Raw genomic sequence first — 22,340 nt, forward strand, 5'->3', positions numbered from 1 at the left:
AATGCTTGGAAGTCTTGCGGGTAGATGGCAGACTGCCCCATCCCTGGAGGGTGGATCCTTCCTTTCTTAAATTACACCTACTTGGCATGTATTTGCTAGCGCCCAAAGCCGAGGGTTGGCGTGTTCGGGGGGTGTTAGGAGACTTAGTGCTCAGCCCTGCTCTAGCACTAATTAGCACAGCTCCCACCTCTCTAGCTTCAGACTCTTCACCCTTGGATGAAGTGACTTTACCTCTGGCCCTTTTCTTGGTAGGCCACCTGCCTGGTTCCTAAAACACCAAACTTGTGACTTCAGCTCTTACACACGTTGTAGGGCCCCTGCCTAAACTTCCTTCTCTTGGGTTTAGAGCTGGCAGGGGAATAAGCAGGAAGGGTTGGCCTAGGTCTGTAGGCTTAGAGGCTTCAGTATTCAGTCTTGGCTCCCCATCTGCCTGCTGAGTGACACTCATGCCAACGTATGGATTTGCAGTGTCCCAACAGAAATATAATGAAAGCCATATATTTGATTCTGTGTTTTCTAATGATCACACACAAAAAATGTAAAAAGGAACAGGTGAAGTCAGTGTTAATATATGTCCAGAATACTATAATTTCCACATGTAATCAATATAAAAATATTGATGGCATATTTTACATTCTTTTTTCATAAAGTATTTGGAATCTGGTATAGTTTACAATTACAGCATATCTCGATTTGTATTGAACATGTGCTAAATTTTTGTTGGAAATATTTGACCAATATTTAGCTTTCATAAAATTTACAGCTGAAAAAGCATACTTACATAACAAATTAAACAACCTAAAAGTTTTCCAAGAATGAAATTAGGTATACATTTTAAAATTTAAATCAATTGAAAGAAAATGAAAATTCAGGGGCATCTGGGTGGTTCAGTTGGTGAAGCGTCTGGCTTTCAATTTTGGCTCAGGTCATGATCTCAGGGTCCTAGGATTGAGCCCTGCAGGCTTGACATTCTCCCTCTCCCTCTGCCCCTCCTCCTCTCATGAATAAATAAAATCTTTAAAAAAATTAAAAAAAATACTGTTCCTTAGTTGCACTAACCACATTTCAGGTGCTCCATAGCTATGTGTGCCTAGTGGATACTGTAATGAACATCACAGGTCTGGATTATGGGTCCACCTGGGCATAACTTTAGTGTGTACTTAACCATTCACTCATTTATTCACCAAACATTTACTGAATACCTGTTCTGCCCAAAGTGTTGCTTATAAAAATTCAATGAAGAAGAGCACTCTTGTTCTATAGGAGCTCCTGGGATGGGTGGAGTCAGAGAGAAAGGGCACTTTCCCACCCTCCCTGTGTGCACCTGACTCAAGAAGGAAATGGGGGATAAAGTCTAGGTAGACTCTGCTGCAGGTTCACTCTGCAGTGTGGTGGAGAGTCCATGGATTCAGAGTCAGGTGTTCCTGGCTCCCCCAGCACATTAAGTGGGTTCTTAGTTGCTGACAACAGGATCCACTCTGGCTGAGGACTGTAGATAGGGGATTTTATCTTGAAGGATAAACAATCATTTGGAGGGCTGAGAAATAGGATTGAAGTAAAGTTTCCAGGAACAATACCCTAAACTGTGCTGTAGAAGCAGCCCAAGGGGGAAACCAGTGTTGCTGTGGCTGCTACTACTGAGCACTGGGTAGCAGGGACCCAGCATGAGGTCGCAGCCACTTCTGCCAGTGCCACTGCCTCTTCTGAGTTGGGAACCAGCCCTCACCACCACCTATGAAGGCTGAGGTTCTGCAGCCGTTTATGTCAGCACACATGGAAGCTCCATGATCTACCCGCTTCTTCATGCCACCCATTTCTGAATCAGATCTCAAGTGGGGACATCAGACTGGCAGAGTTCAGATTATTTCCTGAATCCTAGCTGCAAGGGAGTCTGGAAATTTGAATTCTGACTTTAATATTGGAGAGGTAGGACTCCCTGCAAGCAAATAGTCCCAAATATGGGAAAACGCTACTCAAAAGTCTCTGGACAGCCATGAATACAACAGACGTCTGCTATGGTGTAGTTAATGCTATGGTTCCAGGTGGCAAACGCTCTTCACAAAAAGAATCACACTCTCAACAGTTTCCTGTGTGAGTTGGTTGACCTTCAGAACCTTCTCAATAAAAGCATGACTGCACACATCCCTCAGGATGGCTTTCATGCCCAAATTTGATTCTGTGGTCTAGGATCAGGCTTTGACATGTTTCGTGAGTATGCAGCAAGAGCTCACCGACAGTGCTAAACTGATTTATTCAGTCCCTTCTACAGCTCCACGTGCCATCCTGTGCTGCAGAAGCTGAAAACTGAACAAGCATTTCCCAGACCCCTTGGCAGATGGAGGTCCAGGTATGTTCAGTTTCTGCCACTCAGGTGAACTCATACAGGACTTTGATTTGGCATTGAATGATGTTAGGAGCACCAACAAGGCTGGTGCTTGTTCTGAGGAGCTGAGGTGGCCCAGGACCCACCAGCTGTGGCAGCTGCTCCCTGATCTGGTAGCTTCTTCAGTGTCCTGGTTCCGTGGTGTGGTGTGGGAAGTCAGTACTACAAGTCCTACTTACACTCTGTTCCTTCAGCTCTTCCAAAGACTATCTAGCTTCCACAATATAACATTTTGTGCTTAAACTCACTAGACAGAGACTTTATAATATACGACTAAGACCCCTATCTAATGTGCCAATGATTCTTTCGCTGGAAAGATTTTCCTTCATTCTGTGATCATACCCTTCCTCTTTGCTGGTGTCAAAGGATCTATTGTCTTCTGAGAGAACAGTAATGGAGAGGATAGTTTTATTAAAATGTCCTTACTTGTAAAAATAAAAAGTAGCAATCCTTTGTTGATTTTAACCTTCCCAATTTAGAAAACAAAACAAAAAAATGTATTGGTCTTTGAAATACAAAAGCCTTGGAATACTCTTTTATGAGAACTGTCATCCTTATTCACCTTTTTTAAAGCCTTACACAGGTATGTTTATTCATCTACTTAGCACATATTTAACCAGTTATTATGTGCTTTGAATCACGGTGATCCCTCATTTATTTTCTTATCTGTAGGTAATCTTCCTCATGTTGGCCTTATTCTAGCCTATGCTAAGTTTTTGTTGGTAGAGATGTTATGGCTCCTGGCCAACAAAAAGCTGACATCAATACTAGTCAGTAAGTGTCATAATGTCATAAAAACATTAGCCCGAGGACAGGAATATGCTTTAAATTAGCTGTCAGTCAGGTGGGAATTTGTTTTCCTAACAAGCTAGGAAAGATGTAATCATAAAATTGAGAATAATATTTAGGAAATTCTGAAGTGGGTAAATATGGGACTGTAGAAAATTTCCTTAGTGGGGTAGAGAGTAAGAATGGGGGTAGGGAAGGGCCTAACACCTGATCCAGGGAGGGGTTGGCCATTCTTTCCCTAGGAATCCCACAAAACATAAGGAGAGTGCATGACAGAAAAGGGGACCCACTGATGGCCTTTGTCATTTGGGAAATCTATTAGGAAAATCTCCACATCTTGCTTATGCCATTTGTATATCTAACCACGGGGCTTCCTCAGAGTTGACTTTTTGAATTCTGGCTAAAGAGGCCATCTGTGGCTAGGTGGCAGAAGTGGACCATTTTCAGTCACACCACCTGAGCTCTTGGGAAGCTTCAATTTCTGGAAGATCTCCTTCTTTATGTGTCTGTGCTATTTTTCTGCCTGTGACCACCCCCTTCTTTCTGGGCCAATCTGGTCAGTTATGACTCAGATATAGTCCTCCTTGAGAGAAGATAAGGTGACCCCCCCCAACTTCAGCCTTTGTTTCTTTCCATTAATTTTTTCACCTTGTTTGACTTCATCAAAGCAGAACATGTTTCCATTCTCGTAGGGTCCAGTATTGGAAGCCTGGCAATATGAGACAAGTAAGGATTCTGGAAACCCATAGACTTAACTTGAAAACAGCTCCATCACTTCCCATGAAGACCTGGGCAAGTCACTTAATGTGTCTGAAACTCCTTCTCCTTGTCTGGATTAGGGGGGGCAATACTACCCTCCTTGAAAGACTGTTGTAGGGATTAATGAGATTATGAATGCAAAGCATTCAGCCCATAGCATCCAAGCTTGCATGTGGTCTGGTTTGATATTTAAGGCTTCCCTCTTTGTAACACCATGCAGTGACCCCTGGGCTGGATAATTATTGATTTTGGCTGCAGAGAATCCCATCCCCTTCTCCAATAGCACCCCAGTTTCTTTTCAGGAATCATCTTTCCCCACTGGGAATAGTCTTAGAGAGAGATAATACCAAAGAGGCAAAGCCTTTCTCGCCTGCCCTTGGTGTAGCCTGGGGGCTGGGATATGATCCATGTCACTATCACTCCAGACATGGAATCCTGAGACATTAGACAGAGGATGTGCTATGGATTGAATGTTTGTGTCCCCCTGAAATCCATATGTTGAAATCTGAACCCCCAATGTGATGGTATTAGGAGGTGGGGTTTTGCGGTAATTAGGCCATGATGGTGGAGCCCTCATGAATGGTGGTGCCCCTAAAAGCACAGGAGATCTTGTTTCCACTCTCTGCTATCGGCCATGTGAGGATACCACAAGAAGATGGCCATCTGAAACCAGGTAGATAAGTCTCGCCAGACACCAAATTGTCAGCACCTTGATCTTGGACTTTCAGCCTCCAGAACTGTGAGAAATAAACATTTGTTGTTTAAGCCCCCTAGTCTATGGTATTCTATTATATTCTGTTATGGTATTCTGGTATTCTGTCAGCAGCTTGAACTTAGACAGGATATGTGGAATGGTTCATGGCTCTTCAGAGCCTTGGAGGTGTGGCCACCTGGCTCTTCCTTTTTCTGAACCAGGACTGGGGTTCTGTTGCCCAGGTTACCAGTGGGCCCTCCCAGAAAATTCCCCTCCGGCTTACATTTTCCAGAATTTGTTTTTCTTGCTTGGAATCAAGAACTCTGATTAACATCCCTTAATCTTATACTTAAGCCATGAAATAACATAAACAATGTACATTGCTGTGTAACAAATTACCCCCAAACTTAGTGGTTTAAAACAATGATCATTTATTATCTCTCACAGTTTCTATCAATCAGGGATTCAGGAGCAGTTTTTGGTTCAGGGTCTCTCTAGAGCCTGCATCATCTGAAAGTTTGACTGGGGCTGGAGGATACACTTCCACAGTGACCCATTCACACGGCTGACAAGATGGGGCTGGTTATTGGCCAGGGGCCTCAGTTCCTTTCTGTGTGGGACTTTCCACAGGCCTTGTTGAGAGTCCTCACAGCATGATGGCTGCATTGTTGGTTCCTAGATGTTCTGATGAGGTGGTTAGGGGTAAAACAACTCTGAGGTCTCCTGCTTGGAACTGTTCTCTGCCAGGCAAGTCAACAACATACTTCCTCCAAAGTCGTTTTTGAGTACAGGAGTCTTATTTTAATCTTGCTACTCCTAACTCTTTTGTCCCTTAAAGTAGAATAATCTTAGCAAAACTTGGAACAATGCTGTTTAATTTTTTTTCATAAGGCTTTGTAAATTTACAGAACAATTTGGCAACCACTTCTCAGTGGTTCCTTGCAACAACACCATAAGGCAATCAGAGCTGGTTGTAATGGCCCCATTTCACAAATGAGGAGACTGAAGTCTATGGCTGACAAATGTAAGTCAGCCACGATGGTTAGGGTACAGTGTCAGGAATCAGGCCTCGATTTCAAACCTGAGTGTGCCTTTTACTAGCTGTGTGACCTTGAGTGAGTTGTTTAACATCTATCTGCCTCCATTTCTGCATCTGTAAAATGTGCTAACAAAAGTGCCACAGTAATAGTGCAAGTCTTCAGTGCTGTCAGAGTTAAATGAGATAGTGTATAGAAAACACAACATAGTGCCTCACACTTAAGAAGCACACAGACGAGGACTGATTATGTATTTTAGTAATTTGCACAATGGGTTGGTTTGTTCTTATTGGTTAACACACTCATTGGTGCTTGGAAACAAGAAGGACCAATCATCCTTCTCTCCCCTCTCACCAGCCTCTCCACGGCTCCTCCATCTCTAGTGTTTGCTCTTCCCTCCCCTTCCACCTCAGCTATCTTATACTATCCCAATATTTGAAGAATGCGGGGTTGTAAAAATTTATAGGGTTCCCATATTGCTAATAGCATCCAATTTACCACAGGCTTTCAGGAAATTGTGTTCAATAAGTACTTGTTAACTCAATCAAAAATCAAGTCATCCATGTGGATAAATGACTAGCTGCCCAGCTCACTGAAGCAGCATACGCGCACACACCAGAGGAGTGTTCCTGCCGATCTCCTTCACACTCACCTTTGGAGCAGTCACCAAAGAGCAACTGTGGTGGTAGGGTGTGCAGTTCCCCTCAGACCAAAATATTCCTAAACATGGCAGCACATCTCAGCTTAATAGACCATGCCACGTTCGTTATCTTCCTGGATTCTCTTCTGCAGAGAACGGAGGGCTGGAGGGGGCGGGGCGTGGTTCAGTGATCTTCCTAAGTGAAAGCCCTGGACTCACATCCAAGCCTCTTTGTTCTAAAACCTGGACAGTGTTGCCACTTGAAAAGGTCTGCCCCGGTCCTCACACTTGTTAGAGCTGTATCTCTGGGTTAAGTCTTGCATCTCCATTAGATCCCTGTTAATAAAACATGCAAAACACACAATAATCTGAAAGGGGTCCAACTCTACCTTAAAGGCTAAAATTAGTTTGTCAGATCAGTTAGCTATTACCTAGGGTGAGCATTTATCCGGATAAACATCTTTGGGAGTAAGTGTGAGGGAAGGTAGAGCAGGCTGACAGCTGTCCATTAGAACATGTTTCCCTCTTTTTCACTCTGGAAGAATAGTATTGGGCACCAATTTCTCAGTCTCCTTGCAGTTTGGTGAGGCCGTGTGATGAAGTTCCCACCAGTGGAATGTGGGTACAGTGATGTAGGGACCTGCAAGACCCAGGGCCCTAGGGCAACCAGCATGCCACCTCCATTCTTCCTTTCTCCTTTTAACTGGCTGCAAATAGACACAGCAACGGCTACCCATGAGAATGAGGGCCACGTCTTGGGGGATGGAGAGAGCCTAGGTCACTGACTCTGCTTGAAGCAGAGCTGCCTCCTAACCAGGAGGCCTCCCTCAGATGTTATGTGGGCAAGAAATAAACTTCTAACTTCTTTAAGCCATTGGGTTATTGTCGGTTCTCTTTGTTATAGCAGCCGAACTGCCAGTTAGAATTAAATGTGTTTGCCCACAGGAACTGCTTGGCACTGGGCTGGTACATAGTAAATGCTCAGTAAATGTTAGTTCCTACTGGGACTGTGTCTCAGAGTTCTGCATTCTTCTCTGAATCTTTTAGTGGAGAGCTCGGGAGTGATTTTCAGAAGGGCTCTGCTGGACGTGGGCTTCCCTGCTCTGGTGCCCAGGTGACCAAGCATGGCCTGGAGCAGGCATCTGCCCTCCTACTTCCTGAAACGCTGAGGGCCTTCAAGCCAGGGGAGTCTGGAGGACCTGGTTGGTTTTGCTGGTATCAGGAGGCAGCTTCTTGGGTCCAAGCCCTGGTGACCTTCATACCTGGTGGAAGTGCTCCTGGGAAGCAACGCTCTGGAGTGCCTGAGGACAGAAGGCATCTACAGATGGGATAGGAGTGAACAGAACCAGTGGGCTTGTTCGAGAAACCTCCAGAGGTCCTCAGCAATCATTTAGTAGGATTTGGAGTTGGGTAGAAACTCTGTAATTGCAAGTAGGAGCAAAAACTGGTGAAACATGGGTAACATCTGTAATTGTTAGCCCTCTATGGACAAGTAAGGCTGGAAAACTTGGGTTTCCTTAAAACAAAGTTACCCAACAATAAGTGGCTCCTCAATAAGGGGCAACTATGGTATTTTATTCTTCTTAGGTTTGGGAGGAAGGCTACCACTGTGCTATAATGTCCTTGTGCTATTCTTTACTGGCTAGGAACTATCTAGAATCTCCTCACACCCACCTTGGCCCTATATTTTCAACTGAATGTTTCTATATATATGTATGTATGTATCTATATACACATGTACGTGTGTGTATGTATTTTCAGCTTTTCACTTTTAAAAAAGATTTTATTTATTTGAGAGAGAGCAAGAAAACAAGGGAGACGGACAAGCAGACTTCTCGCTGAGCTCTGAGCCCGATGAATGGCTCCATCCCGTGACCCTGAGATCATGACATGAGGTTGAAACCAAGAGTTGGACGCTTAGCCAGCTGAACCACCCAGGCTCCCCAGTTTTTCACTTTGAACAAACTAGACTCATAAGAAGTTGCACAAAGAGTCCAGAGAGTTCCAACAGATTCAGAACCCACTCCTGCCAGTTGTGGCATCTTATTAACTGTAGTGTATCATCAAAATCAGAAAATTAACACTGGCCCAATAAACCAACCAGAACACAGACCTTACTCAGATTTCAACAGTTTTTGTAAATACTCCATCTTTTGGTACATCTTTGTGCATAATTCAGCAACATTTTATCACATGTACAGATTCCTAGCCCACCACCACCACATTGAAATATCTTTAGCTTAATAGCAGTCATGAGGATGTTTAAAACCTACTGTGCAGTGAGAAAGAATATGAGTTTTGTTATCCGACAGACCTGGTTGCAAATCCTGGCTTCTGACTGGGTAGCTGGGTGACCTTGGGAAGGAATGATATCTTAATCCCCCTGAGGCTTTTGCCCCATCTATAGAATGGGGATGATAAAAGTAGTACCTGCTCTCAGTGTTGTCTAGAAGATGAGATGAGATTGTTCCCAGCAGAATATGTGAACTATATTCTGCTATTACCAGTATCCTGGTGTCAATGCCTTTTGGCTTTACAACTCAAGATTGTTGACTCAGCCTCCAGAAAAATTAATAAGAAAGGGGGGAAAAAGTAGGGGAACCTGCATGTGAGGTACGCAGCACATGGAAGCTACACTTTCCATCTCCCCTCCCTAGGACACTTGCCTGTGATAACTCTATGTCAATGTCCCTGCCATCAGCCTCAGTGATTCATGTCCACTGTGTCCCTCCTCATAGATGCCATGGAAGGGAAGCTCCTCAGAGACCCCATGTGACTCTTCAACTGCCTTTATCTTTGCAAAGATCTCTCCTGCTTTGCCTCTGCCTTACCACCTTTTCCCCTTACTTCCCCCCCCCATGTCTTTACTTTTGAATCACAGTCAAAGGAAGCAACTCATGTTGCATGTACAACGAGACCATAATATACAGAAGTACATATGTACAAACCAGGATTTTATTTAAGAGGAACTTGGTTGGAGAAAGATAACTATACTCCAATTGACATCTATTTCTCTATCTCTGTCTGTCTATCTCTCTTATTAGACTGTGAGTTCTTTGAAGGCAAAGATTCTTTATGTGAATTGTTAAGGCACATTTTGGGCACCGACCCATGCTAACCTCTTAAATAATAATCCCATACAAAAATGGTAGCTCCTGTGGTTTGAGCTTCTCCCATGTCCTTGTCATAGTTCTTGAAGCCCTAATTCATCAAACATTCTGCAAAGTAAGTATTAGGATGATCTCCATATTGTGGAGGCTCAGCATGAGTAAATGAGCAGCCTGAACCTATTCTGTTTTCTCCCTAGAACCACACGCTCTCAACTTTGACATGTTGCTTCTCCATTCATGTCCCCCTGATTAAGAACATGGAGTCCCTTATATAGCTCCCCGGGATAGTGTAAAACAGCACCATGAGTCTCTGTCTTGTTTATGTCACAGGATCCTTACTGAGGATCCAATGACACACTGCCCACTGCAAACCATGGTACTGTAAACAGCACGCATGTGTGAAAGGACTTACCACCCTCCACTCCTTGTGAGATAGACACTTTTTACTTTCACTTCTCTTTGGTTCCATGTGCTGTCAGTCCCTAACCCCACCCTTCAGTGCTGTCTTAGGTAAGTAGGAAGAAATAAATCCATATTTATCTTACATTTATTGAAAGCTGTCTTTGTTGCAGTCACTTCCAAATGAGGTATTTTATTTTAAACACAGTCTCAGTGAATGCTCATACCCACTTATGATAGAAATATTATTTTCACCATTATTTCACATATGGAAAAACCAAGGCTCACAGAGAGTAAGGTGACCTGCCTCACACCACACGACTAGTGGATTTGGGTTTTGAACCCAGGTCTGACTCCAGGTCCAGTGCTATTAAGTGAAAATCTATACATTTTCAACATTTTAAAATTCAAAATATATAAAAGAGAAGTCAGTGACTGTCTTGTCTTTTGGCTCCTTGGTTCTCTTCCTCGGAGACAATATTATAATTTCTTCAGTTTTCTTCCCGGGTTATTCCAAGCGTATTAACTAGATATGGGGCTCTATGGTTTTTTCTCACTTTTCCCACAGTCTCCTGTACTCTGCTTCCTTCACTTAACCGTGGATTTTGAGATGTTTTCATAATCAGTTCATAGAAACGTCTTCATATTTTTGTACAGTTGCCTAATATTCCACAATAAGGAAGGACCATAATTTACTGAATAATGGATATTTAGATTGTTTCCAATTTCTTTTGTAACAAATAATCCTGCAGTGAATAACCCTACGCTTACATCATTTTGCATTTATGTGAACATATCTGTAAAAAAAAAAAATCACCGAAGCCAGGATTTTGGGTCAAAGGGGATGTGCATTTGGAACTGAGAGTTATGAGAGCACTTTGCTCTCTGTAGTGGTTGTACCAGTTCACGTTTCCCCAGTGCTCCTTCCTCTGCACGACACCAAATCAGAACAGGTGCCAAACTCAGGGAAAGCAGGGTGCGCTGCTGGGACACAGTCTTCCTGCTGCAGGCACAACGAGGCTTCCTGTCTTTTCGTGCTCCACCCTTTCCTCACTCAGGGGGTCACCAGATGTTGCCACTGGAAGAAGGAGAGATGTTTTCCTTAAACAGAAGACACAAGTGTATCTGTTTACAAGTGATGCACACGCAGACATCGATGAACCCTAAGAGCCTTGGCAAACTCCAGAGGAAGCTCACAGGTAGAATTGATGGTGGAGGCAGGCAGGCAGCAGCCTTCAGTTAAATATTTATAATATTAAACAATCACTGTGCATTTTTTCAGTGCTGGGAACTGTGCTAAACAACTTTCATGGATTACCTTGTTGAAGCCTCCCGACAACAGTATGCAAGATGCATACTGTCATTCTACTCATTTTAAGGATACAGAAATGGAGCTAATGGGATTAAGTTTTGTAAGACCACATAATCAGCAAATGGCACCATTGGGATTCGAAGCCTCGTTTGATGTCACACTCAATCACTACACTAAACCACATTCTTAGGAGAACAGAGAATGATCTTTCTGACTCCTTCCCTCTCCCATGCTTGGCTTCCACCCCTTCAGGAGATCCTGCCCCTTTCCCCTCACCCACCATCTGGGGCTGTATTTCCTCTGGAAGACTCAGCTTGTCCCACCTCCTTCTCCCTCCACCAGCACATTTGGTCCCTCCATTGTCCCAACTTTTAAATCCCAGCTTCCCACCGGCACAGTGTTTATAGTAATAGCCACAGCTGCATAGGTCTCCACTGGACCTTAACCTGGTGGGATTTCAGGTGCTGAGGTGAGCTAGTGAGGGAGATCTTTTAGAGAGGGGATGTGTGTGTAAGTGTGTGTGTGTTTGTGTGTGCATGTGGGCGTGAGTATGTGTGTTTATATAGGAGTGTATGTGTGTGTCTGTGCACAAATAGGTGTGTATGTGTGTGTGCATATGGGCATGTATATGTGTGTTTGTGTGCATATGGGTGTGTGTATATGTGTGTTTGTGTCTGTGTGTGCATATGGGCATGTATGTGCATGCATATAGGCATGTATGTGTATGTGTGTGTGCACATATGGGGGTTTGTGTGTCTGTGTGTGCATATGGGCATGTGTGTGTATTTGTGTTTGTGTGTGCATATGGGAGCGAATGTGTGCGTATTTGTGTGTGCATATGGGCATGTGCATATGTGTGGGTGCATATGGGCGTGAGTTTATGTGTGTGTGTGCATATGGGAGTGTGTGTGCTGTGTGTGCATATGGGTGTATGCATGTGTGTGTGTGTTCTGTCCTCTAAAATCATACCGTGTTAGCACCTGCCTCTGGGAGAAGGTTGGCTGAGAGGTTACCGACAGGGTCAGAAGTGAGCTGGGGAAACGGCTGCCTCTGTGGCAGCGCTGGCTACGGGAGAGAGTGCTCTGGTTTCTGGTCCCCGCAGCCAGCGACAGTGATGCTGCAAGGGCAGAGCGGAAGGCCCAGGTCAGCCAGGCGGTGGAGGAGTGGAAAGCATGGAAGGACCTGGCATAGCCTGGCGTGCTTTGTCTCCTTCTGACATTCCCACGCCCGTCCTCTCGTCCCTTCCATGATAAAGCTTCACATGGTGGTGGAGGAAGGCCAGCCTTGGAGCTTACTGTGTGAAGGGGGTCTGCGGGCCAGGCTTGCAGGATGACGGAGGGTGGACTGATGGGAGCTGAGCCCGGAGACAATGTCAGCAGGCGTGCGGCCTCAGTCCCGTGCCTGGCACTGCACAAGAGCTCTGTACTTTCCTGATTGCTGTTGCTGTTGTTTCTGTTGCTATTTTGTTATTGTTCATGTCTTTATTGCTTCCCTCCATTGTAACCACATGCTCCTGAGCACCTTTGTCTTCTCTCCTTTCCTTCAGCTAATCAGGGATCCAGGAATACCCACATGACCCTCCTGTCGTGGGAGGTCATCAGAAGCCTCGCTGAACATGGGCGATGACATTGTGAGAGAGAAGGACTCGGGCTGGTGGGCTAGCCATCGCTGGTGCTTCTGAGCCCCCAGTGAGAGCCCGACAAGTCAGGGAGTGCCTGGCCCTTGCCCCAGCCATAAGCTCATAGGCATTTCGACAGCTTTCAGTTCAGTGGATTTTGGTTGAGAACCAGTTATGGGTTGGGGAGATCCAGAGACAAAAGGAACACAGACCCCACTCTCTGGACTCCAGACTCGTCCTTCAACTGTCCCTCTGGGCTTCCATTCCCATCTCCTCCACCTTCTGACAGTGTTTGGTTGCTATTATACATTCATTTGTCTGTTTGTTTCCTCAGACCACGGTGTCAGCTTCAGGGAGGCAGAAACTTTGTTTTCTTTACTGCTGCATCCCCAGGGCCTACAACTACAACACTTGTTATTCAGTAAATACCGAACGAATCAAAGAAAGCAAGAGCATGAGTGAGAGAAAGGATGTACTGCTACCACCTGCTAGGTGCTGGTCACTCAAAACCCAGTTTTTTTTTTAGCCCTTACAACTGGGATGTGTGTGCATATGGGTGTATGCATGTGTGTGTGTTCTGTCCTCTAAAATCATACTGTGGGAGCACCTGCCTCTGGGAGAAGGATGGCTGAGATGTTGCCGACAGAGTCAGAAGTGAGCTGGGGAAATGCCTGCCTGCGTGGCAGCACCGGAGGTGAGGGGGTATCATCACCTTCATTTTACAGGTAAACAACTGAGGCAGAGTGAAGCCACACAGCTTGTCGGTCTGTACTCTGTTTGCACACCTCTCCCTCACCTCCAGAATGGGGCATCGAAGAGGTCAACAGAAGCATTTGAGTTTGACCTTGTGTACTGATGAGCTTCAGCCATTCCTCCATAGCTCCTGGGAGTTCCGAGGCCACTCTCTCAGTGCAGGTCTGGAAGCCTGTGGGGGCTGTGACCTCCTTCATTAGCTGCTGTGGCTGGGTGGGTTTCTGGTAGAATCCATAGCCTTTTCCCCTGGCACCTTGGGACCAGGGAGCAAGAAGAGGAACCTGGCTGTAAGCAGGGTGTTCTGCTATGGACTGAACTGTGTCCCCTCAGAACCCAGATGTTGAAGCCCTAAACCCAATGAGGCTGAATCTGGAGACAGAGTCTTTAGGAAGTAATCAGGGTTAGGGGAGGGCATGATAGGACTAATGTCCTTCTAAGAGACACCAGAGCGCCCCCCCTCACCTCCTCCCACCCCCCCTATGTGCCTGTGCCAAGGAAAAGCCATGTGAGCACACAATGAGGAGGCAACCCCCTGCAAGCCAGGAAGAGTTCTTACCAGAAACCGAGTCAGCCAACTCCTTGATCTTGAACTTCCCAGTCTCCAGAAATGTAAGAAATACATTTCTGCTGTTTAAGCCACCTGGTATGGTATGTTGTTATGGCAGCTGGAGTTAAGACATCAACTATCTCTGTTTGCCAGGACTGAGGGGTTCCCAGGATGTGGGAAGACTGGGACCCAGCTCAGTCACCCCAGCTGTGCCCACCACTACCTATGTGTGTGGAGTTGGGCGAGATGTTTCTCAGACTTTAATGCCTCTCTTCAACCCCCTCCCCATGTACCTCCTTGCCCCCCAGGAAGGCAAAGTTCTCACATTTTCATTAGCTGAGGCCTGTGTAGAAGAGCCTGGGCCTCTGAGACCACCCTGGGGGCACACGCACTTTTCCTTGCACAAAGTGAGGCTCTGCTGCTTGCAGAGAGCTGTCTGGCAACGCACAGCGCTTGCAGGTTGGAGGAGGTAGCGCAGTGCGGTGCAAAGTGGCTGAGGTCGGAGAGACCCTGGTTTCAAATCCCGGGACAATCACATACTGGTGGTGCAACCCTGGGCAGGTCGCTCTGGGTCTTGCACAACTGCAGGGGACGTCTGGTCCTCAACAGATTCTGAGAGCCGTTCACACAGAGCACAGTGCAAACGGTGGTGCTTTTTAGCTTGTGTGACAAGACTGAACTGAACTCCTTTATCTTAGAAACCATTTCCTCAGCTTCGTCAAAGGAAGATAAGGCCTACTTCATGGAGCTGCGGAGAGAATTCAGCAAGATAATGTGTTAGGATGTGCTTGATAAGTACTAAGGCTCTTGCTTCCCTTCCCTTCCCTTAAAACCCCCTATGGATCACTACATCAAAAATTAATGATGTATTGTATGGTGACTAACACAACATAATAAAATTAAAAAAAAAAAAAAAACCCTATGGAGGCAGTAAGTTACAGTGTAGCGGTTAAGACTGTGGGCTTTGGTCCCAGATTGTGAGGGTTCAAGCGGTGTGATCCTGGGCAAGGTAATCAACCTCTCTGGGTCTCGTAGTTTGTAGCATAAAATGAGGACGACAGGGGCTGGAGTGTTGGATGATTTCATGAGACACCAGGGGGAGAACACTATTGCAATGTCTGCATCTAAAAAGGGCCCCGAGGGAGTGAGTGTGACTCTGCTCTCTGGAGAAGGCTCTTCCTTCCCACCCTCCTCTTTTTTCTCCTTTGACCCTCTGCCTCTGGATTTCTCTGGACACAGTAAAATCCTTTTGTGTGCTTTATCGCCGCCCCCCACTGAGGGTGACGGTGGGGGATGCAGTGTGGGTGAGCCTGCCAGGCCCATGTTTATGGAAGGTGTGTCAGGCCAGGCCCTTGCTGGAGGCCCCACTGGGGAAGGAAGACATAGCCTCTGGCCTCAGAGTTCTCAGATGCAAACTTGCCTGCAGCGGGAGGGAGCCTCAGAGGGCAGAGGTGCTGGGGAGGGTGTTCCCTGAAGGGAGAGGCCCTGGCCTAGAGGGAGCCAGAAGGACCTAAAGTGACCAGGGTTCTTAGGTTACGTAGAAACTCCTACAAGGGCTTTCACTCTCTCCCCCTCTGCCTGAGCTTCTCAGGCAGAGCTGTAGTAGCTGGCAGAGACTCAGATGGTCCTGTGGCCTTCCAGAGGCTGAGGGCAGGTGGTAGGGGTGACAGAGACCATCACAAATAGCGCAGGTCCAGTGGTTCTCAACTCTGGCTGCATGGTCAGTGCTTCCTCCAGAAGGTACAGATTTTGATTTAAAGGGTTTTAAGAGGGGACTTAGCATTTCCTACTTCGGTTTTTAGTTTAGAAAAAATACAAAGCTACAGAGAAGTTGAAAGAATGGTACAGTGAACACCTAGTACCTTTCACTTATATTTGCCATACATACCAATTTCTCTCTTTCCAAATGTGTATATATATGTGTGTATATAGACATACACACACATATACATATTTTCTTTTTTAAAAGATTTTATTTATTTATTGAGAGAGCAGTGGGGAGGAGAGAGAGAATCTCAAGCAGACTCTATGCTGAGTGTTGGCCTTGATCCCACTACCATGAGATCATGATCTGATCCAAGACTCAGATGCTTAACTGACTAAGCCACCCAGGCACCCTATACATATATGTATTTTTAAAAAATCTAGATTATTTAAGTATAAATTGTAGATGTCATAATACTTCCCCTTAAATATTTCTGCACACTTGTGCCATACTTCCTCAAAGGTATTTTCTTACGTAACTACAATACCAGATTACACTTGAGAAATGTAGTAGCAAAATAATATTATATAATATACCTTCCATATTCAATTTTACCCTATTGTCTCCAGAATGTCTTTTGTAGCTCTCCCCACCCCATTCAAAGATCATTCATAGCAAATCTCTTCATTGTCCTTGAATCTAGAATTCTCTCCCATTTTTTCTTTCTTGACATTGACATTTTTGAAGATTTTATGCCATTTCTGTTCTGATTTGAAGAATCTATGCCATCCTTATCAATTTTGTTACATTTCTATCACCTTCTGCAGGTAACTGCTTTCATCAAAGAATCTGTGCCATTTCTGTTGTGGCACATTCTATATTCCTCAGTCTGCATCTCTCTTGATTGTTTCCTGTGAGTGAATTCAGGTTAAACACTTTGGGAAGAACACTGCATGGGTGGGGTAGTACATTGGGAGTCATTTCATATCAGTTGGTCCTACTGTTAATTGCACTAAATTCATCATGTGTTTAAGTGGTGTCCACCATACTTCTCCATTGTAACTTCTAAATTAATAAGTAATCTGAGGGGATTAATTTTGATTGTATGAATATCTTACCAGTCTCTTACACAACAGTAAGAGAGTACACCCCTGATCCTTCATCAAACAAATTATATTAATATAATATGGTAGATGATAATTTTCTCATTCTACCTTTCCTTCTTCATGGACAGACTTTGTTTTATAGAGTTTCTCCAGCTTTTGAATATCACCATGAAATCAAAGACTTTAAAAAAAAATAATTGAATATGTCATAATTCATTACAAATATTAAAGCTCAAACTGGGTGTTATAGGTAACTGATGAATCACAAAATTCTATCCCCAAAACTAATAATACACTATATGTGAACTAACTTGAACTTAAATAAAATCTAAAATAAATTGAAAGAAAAGATTAAAAAAAAACCCAAATGTTAAATCTCAAATTGTACCAAATTTGGTCAGTGGGAACCCCTTAGGTTGGCTCCTGGGTTCCTTTGTCATGTCTTCGTCACAATTTCAGGACTTTCTGAAACTTCAGTATAACCAGAGGTTCTAGGCTCATCTTCTACTTTCTCTGCTGCAGCACTGAATCAGGCATGTCCTCAAGGAGCCCTGTCCTGTTCCTTTTAAAGGAGAATGGTTTTTTAAAAAACCAAGATCTGGGGACTCAGCGTGCTCATTATTGTTGGGGTATTGTTATTTCTAGGCCTTTTCAGTGGACTGAGCTTGGAAATATTAAAAAAAAAATCTTGAATTCACCTTGGTATTTCTAGTTCAAATCCAACACCACAGGTCCTTCCTTCCTCCTCTTCCCACATCCCATATTGACGCTTCCTTTCTCACACAGTAAGAACTTGCTTCTCAACAGTGTACTTACTAATTTTCTCTATCCCACAATGCACACAAAGTCAATTTAGAATTACTGCACCAGAATTACTACTAATAACAAACCTCCTAAGTCATAAGTGAGCCTTCTTTGTAGTTCTTTTTTCTGTCTAGAACATATCCCATGAAGGGTGTGGAGTCAGGGTACTATGTCCCAAATTACTTGAATTATGTTTTTTCACCCCCTATATGATTTTCTGTAGACTTACTTGTTGATTTAATTTTATCTTTGAAACATGTAAAATATTTAAATGATTGAAAAACAAAAAGTATAGAAAAAGGTATGTATGGGGGCACCTGGGTGGCTCAGTCAATTGTCTGCCTTCAGCTCGGGTCATGATCCTGGGGTCCTGGGATCGAGCCATGCTTCAGGCTCCCTCCTCAGCAGGAAGCCTGCTTCTCCCTCTCCCACTCCCCCTGCTTGTGTTCCCTCTCTCGCTATGTCTCCCTGTGTCAAATAAATAAATAAAATCTTTTTAAAAAGTATGTATGTGGGGAAGTCTCATCCTTAACACTTCCATTTCATTTCTATTGCCTTCTGCAGATAAATTCTTTCATTGGATTCTCATTTGCTCTTCCTGATATTGTTGTTTTATTTATTTTTTAATTTTCTCTAAAGATCTTATCTATTTGAGGGAGAGAGAGAGAAAGAGTGAGAGACCGTGAGTGCATGAGTCGGTAGAGGGTCAGAGGGAGAGGGAGAAGCAAGTTCCCTGCTGAGCAGGGAGCCCGATGTGGGACTCGATCCCAGGAAGGCAGGCGCTTAACCGACTGAGCCACCCAGGCACCCGTAGTTGTTGTTTTAAAATAGCATTGATCCAGCTGCAAAGGAAAAGGGGACTTTAGCTAAAGAAACCAGGGGAATCTCCCTTATGGTCTGGATTAAAAGAGGATAGGGCACCTGGGTGGCTCAGTTGGTTAAGCGACCGCCTTCGGCTCAGTTCATGATCCTGGATTCCCAGGATCGAGTCCCGCATCGGGCTTCCTGCTGAGCAGGGAGTCTGCTTCTCCCTCTGAACCTCCCCCCTCTCATGCTCTCTCTATCTCATTCTCTCTCTCAAATAAATAAATAAAATATTTAAAAAAAGAGGATTGTACAAAATGGCAGGAAAATTAGTAGTAGGAAATGAGGGGGGTGGCATACAAGACAGAGTCAAGGAAGCAGGGGTTTACTCGGCCTAGAGAGTCTCAAATATTCAGATGACCCTAAAGGTCACTGCCGAGGGGCTAATCTTCCAGGAAGTTGAGTGCTTCCTGAAGATGGAGTCAGGGGAGCCTCACCTCAATATGATGGGAGCAGGTGATTTCATGAGCCCTGCCCCCAGGAATAAAAGCAAAGGGGATTGGAAGATGAGACAAGGATTACGACTAAGAACGTTTCAGTCAAGCTATAAAGAAGGGAGATAACAAGGGATAAAGGAGGGACAGCTCTCAGCAGGAGAAGCAGCAGGCTAGGTCCCAAAAGAGTTGGCCTGGGATTTAGAAGCTGCTGTGGAGGTTAGGTTTGTGTCAAAGGGCCCCCAGGGTCCCCTAAATGACATAGGGCAAGGGCTGAAGGTGGTAGTGTGTCCCTGTCTATAAGAACCAAAGTGAGAGGTCTAATGCATTGAATGAGCTACAGGTTCTGAACATTAAGAGGAATCCTATATTCCTCTGTTGAACATTCAAGGATTAAGGGCAAGCATTGCTTAAACAAAATGATCTAATGTTCGGGGCTAAAGTCAAAGTAAGGGCGGTGCTTGTCTAATTACTATTTTACTTCCTCCTTCTCCAGTGAGGAAAGTGGTTTTCCACTTGGAAAGGGTAGGGTGAACATTGCAAAGAGGGGATTGAAGTCAAGGACAGGTGAGGAAACAGGAAAGCTGGCCCAAGCAGCTGTAATGAACTTGGAGCCCTGAGCCTGATGAATTACATCCTGTAGCCTTGGAGGGACTTGATGTGATTTCAGAACTGCTGCCATTAATCTTTGATAAATTATAGAGGAGGGCATTTGAGCTCAATGGGCATATGCGCTCTTGACACTCAAAAAAGGGAAAAGACTGTGTTCTGGAAGTTACAGTGCAGTGCGCAGGGATGTTCTCACCAGCCTGGTTAACTGGAAGGTGTGTGTATCTTCAGGGAAGTTGGTTTTGAGTCCCAGCTCTGGTCCTAGACTAGGGCAGGATCAGGGCAGGAATTTGGAGGACCAGAGTGGTCTGGAAAGGGTCAAATCAGGGAGAAGAGGGGCAGTTTTGGGTGTTCTCATGGCCCCTTCTGTAGTAATACCTGATTTACCACTGTGCACCTCCAGGAGCTGTAGGTGTGGGTCTCAGACTGGTTTCCCCAGAAGCAGACCCTGAGATGAGGGAGTGTATAAAAGTGTTAGGAAGTGTTCCCAGGAAGGGGCATGGGGAATTGGGACAAGATAATGGAGTATACAAAGCATAAGGTCTGGGGGGAGCTTAGTGTTGGTCCCACAGGGAAGCTCAATAAATAATGTAGGTCTCACTTTGTTGTCTTGATCATGAAGGGGACTGTAGTGACTTTACTCCTCACGTTGTCACCTATTGATTATGGGATGCCTGAGGGAGATATGAATTCCCAGGGTGGTGGTAGCCTGAGAACAGTCCCCCAAGAAAGAGACTCAGGTGCTGGCTGACCCAGGTGGGTGCATCCCAGGAGCTAGTTATGGGCTCAGAGGTATGTGGGTGTGGTGCCAATTGCCTTCACATACTGCTTGGACCCACAGCCCTGGTCCAGCTAGAGGAGCCTGGGGACTTCACCTTGTCCAAGTTCAATTGATCAGGTTGCCTCCCCTGAGAGCTCGGAGCAAGACTCAAGATCTGCAGGGTGGAGTCTGGGCTTTGTGCAGCAACCATGCTCCAGGATTTGGGCTCCAGGGACATTTGTCATGGTGTCTGATGGCTTGGCACCATTTGAATACCGTTCTAAAGCTTGCTGGAGTTCCTGATGTATAGGAACTGCTGGCCCACGGCAGAACCTAGAGAGCTGAAATTTTGAGCATCCTTTATAGCTGGGACCAGGCGTGGGACTCGGGTTGCACCAGTCAGGAGAACCTACATGATACTTCTCTATGGGAGCAAACACAAAAGTCTGGGTAGGGTATCCATTTTACTGGTGCTTCTGGCAGCCCAGTCTTCTCATTTGGGTGATACTGTGTCAAATTCCTGACATCGAGGTGGTGGCAGCTCAGTTGCAGTAGGCTTGAGCTCCTGGCATCCAGTGCCAATCTACCTCTTTTTAGGGGGAAGGCACTGAGTGACATGTTGAAGAATTTTTTAAAAATTTTATTTACTTATTTGAGAGAGAGAGAGATCAAGAGAGAACATGAGCTGGGGGTTAAGCAGAAGGAGAGGGAGAGGCAGACTCTGCTAAGCAGGGAGCCCGACATGGAATTGGGGCTGGATCCCAGGACCCCGGGTTTATGACCTGAGCTGAAGGCAGACGCTTAACTGATTGAACCACCCAGGCGCCCCAAGGGATGTTGTGGGCAGACGCTCCTTGGGGTCCAGAGAGGCATTTGGCCAAGTCTCTTGGTGGTCCCAGTGGACAAATGGTGGAAACATGATGGACTAATCACTAGTTCAACCATATAAAAAGGAAAAGGTGACTAATATGTTAATACTGGCTGGAAAGAGGTCTCTGGTGGCATACCACAGGGATCTCCATTAGTCCTGTCTGTTCAACATCGTTATCAATGACTTGGATCAGGAAGCTACAGATAAAACAAAGCCAAGAGAACTGGAAGAAGCATCAGATCCCAGAATCAGCTTTTAAGATGATCTTGGTATCCTAGAGGACTAGGATTGAAAATAAAACTTAATGGAATATACATCAGTTCTATACCGAGTTAAGACAAAAAAAAAAAAAAAGTCACTGCATAAGGATAGACTTGAAAATGGTGGGTAGAGAAAAAACTTCGGAGGGAGGAGGAAGTGTTTCTCTTTACATGTTTGTACCCCACCTATTCTGCAGAGGACCTTAGGGAACTTTTAAAACTATACGAAATGGAAAAGAGCTAAAACACAGTTGAGTGAATTGCAGTAGCAGTTAACAGTAGCAAAATACTAAAAGCACAGTTGAGACCAATCCCCACACACGTGTATCATCACCCAACCTGGTGGATGTGACAAGTCATGCTCCGAGGTCCCCTGTGGCTGAAGCAAAGAAGGAAACTTGATTTGTTTGAGATTTTTTTAGTATAACAGACAAACAAACCATTTATCCACTAGAAGCACTGCTTTTCTAGATGGTCAGACCCGAGAGAAAATTCTCTTCTGGGTCTCTATAAAAAGAGCACCTGGTGAGGCTGGGGATGGAGTCCTCAAAAGGCAGGATATCAAAGCAAATTCGGTGAATACGATTTTCCTTGGAGCCAGGAAAATGTCTGTGTACCAGATCTTAGAACATGTTTTACCTAACTCAGTGTTTCTGGACTTGTCCTCATTACTGCTGCTCAGGGGAGAAAACCTCACCTCATCTCATTTCATTCTCCCTCTCCTGCATAAATACGAAGTAATAACATTTTACTGGGTAGAGTTGAACTTTTTAGGATCATAAAACTTTGAGATATCTAAAGTTTTTTGCTGCCCCCCAATTTTCACCTTATTGTCCCTGAGAATGCACACTACCAGGATGGAGGACCAATTGTCTTTCATGATCCT

Source organism: Zalophus californianus, chromosome 7, assembly GCF_009762305.2.
Source record: "Zalophus californianus isolate mZalCal1 chromosome 7, mZalCal1.pri.v2, whole genome shotgun sequence".
Taxonomy (NCBI): Eukaryota; Metazoa; Chordata; class Mammalia; order Carnivora; family Otariidae; genus Zalophus; species Zalophus californianus.